Here is a 2,214-nt window from a genome sequence, read left to right as displayed (position 1 = left end):
GCAGGCCGGTGCTACTCCAGCGGGGTGGGTGGGGGAGAAGAAAGAGGAAAAGGAGGAGAGAGACGGGATGAGACTGATGGGTGGATGGCAAGTGGGCCAGCCGACACATGCATCCGGACAAGGGGGGGGGGGGTGATGTCTACTACACAACCTTCTTATTGTAGACGTTGTTGGGCCTGCAAGTGCACAGGTTTGTAGGACAGTAGCAAATTTCCCTCAAGTGGGTGACCTAAGGTTTATCAATCCGTAGGAGGCATAGGATGAAGATGGTCTCTCTCAAACAACCCTGCAACCAAATAACAAAAAGTCTCTTGTGTCCCCAATACACCCAATATAATGGTAAATTGTATAGGTGCACTAGTTCGGCGAAGAGATGGTGATACAAGTGCAAGATGGATAGTAGAAAAAGGTATTTGTAATCTGAAATTATAAAAACAGCAAGGTAACAAGTGATAAAAGTGAGCGTAAACGGTATTGCAATGGTAGGAAACAAGGCCTAGGGTTCATACTTTCACTAGTGCAAGTTCTCTCAACAATAATAACATAGATAGATCATATAACAAGCCCTCAACATGCAACAAAGAGTCACTCCAAAGCCACTAATACCGGAGAACAAACGTAGAGATTATGGTAGGGTACGAAACCACCTTAAAGTTATTCTTTCAGATCGATCTATTCAAGAGTTCGTACTAGAATAACACCTTAAGACACAAATCAACCAAAACCCTAATGTCACCTAGATACACCATTGTCACCTCAAGTATCCGTGGGCATGATTATACGATATGCATCACACAATCTCAGATTCATCCAACCAACACAAAGTACTTCAAAGCGTGCCCCAAAGTTTCTACCGGAGAATCAAGAAAACGTGTGCCAACCCCTATGCATAGGTTCATGGGCGGAACCCGCAAGTTGGTCACCAAAACATACATCAAGTGGCACATGATATCCCATTGTCACCACAGATAATCACGGCAAGACATACATCAAGTGTTCTCAAATCAAAGACTCAATCCGATAAGATAACTTCAAAGGGGAAACTCAATCCATTACAAGATAGTAGAGGGGGAGAAACATCATAAGATCCAACTATAATAGCAAGGCTCGGGATACATCAAGATCGTGCCTTAGAGGGAACATGAGAGAGAACACGAGAGAGAGAGAGAGATCAAACACATAACTACTGGTACATACCCTCAGCCCCGAGGGTGAACTACTCCCTCCTCATCATGGAGAGTGCAAGGATGATGAAGATGGCCACCGGTGATGGGTTCCCCCTCCGGCAGGGTGCCGGAACGGGCTCCCGAGAGGTTTTTGGTGGCTACAAAGGCTCGCGGCGGCGGAACTCCCGATCTATCTGGATATTCGATGGTTTTAGGGTATGTAGGCTTATATAGGCGAAAGAAGTCGGTCGGGGGGGGGGGTGGGGGGGTGCTCGAGGGGTCCATGATACAGGGGGCCCGCCCAATAGGGGCTCCTCAAGTATTTTCTGACGTGAACTCCAAGTCTCCAGGATGATAATCTTCCAAAAAATCACGTTGCCGAAGGTTTCATTTCGTTTGGACTCTGTTTGTTATTCCTTTCCTTCGAAATGCTGAAACAGGCAATAAAACATCAATATGGGCTGGGCCTCCGGTTAATAGGTTAGTCCCAAAAGTAATATAAAAAGTGTATAATAAAGCCCATAATCATTCAAAACAGATAATAATATAGCATGAATGCTTCATGAATTATAGATACGTTGGAGACGTATCAGCATCCCCAAGCTTAATTCCTACTCGTCCTCGAGTAGGTAAATGATAAAAGAAAGAATTTATGAAGTGTGAATGCTAGAGGTGCACAAGTTTGATCAATGATAATTTCAATCACCGTTACTAGCATCATTATATGTCATAACAGTAGTTCATCTCATAAAACTTTTCATGATCAAGTAACAAGCAATTCACATGTCAAAGCATAGACCATAAACATTCTTGAAAACTAGCAAACTTCATTCTTAGTCATCAAAACAATTGCAATTCATCTTATTTTCAGGAATATCAAACTCCACATACTCAACTATCATATAGTCTTCCATAATTGCTAACACTCACGCAATACTTGTGGTTATGAAGTTTTAATCAGACACTGAGAAAGATAGGGCTTATAGTGTTGCCTCCAAACGTATTCACCTTTGGGTGATGTCAACAATAATAGTTCATGCTAACGTAC

The sequence above is a fragment of the Triticum dicoccoides genome, chromosome 3B, assembly GCF_002162155.2.
Source record: "Triticum dicoccoides isolate Atlit2015 ecotype Zavitan chromosome 3B, WEW_v2.0, whole genome shotgun sequence".
Lineage (NCBI taxonomy): Eukaryota > Viridiplantae > Streptophyta > Magnoliopsida > Poales > Poaceae > Triticum > Triticum dicoccoides.
This window is presented reverse-complemented; position numbering follows the sequence as displayed.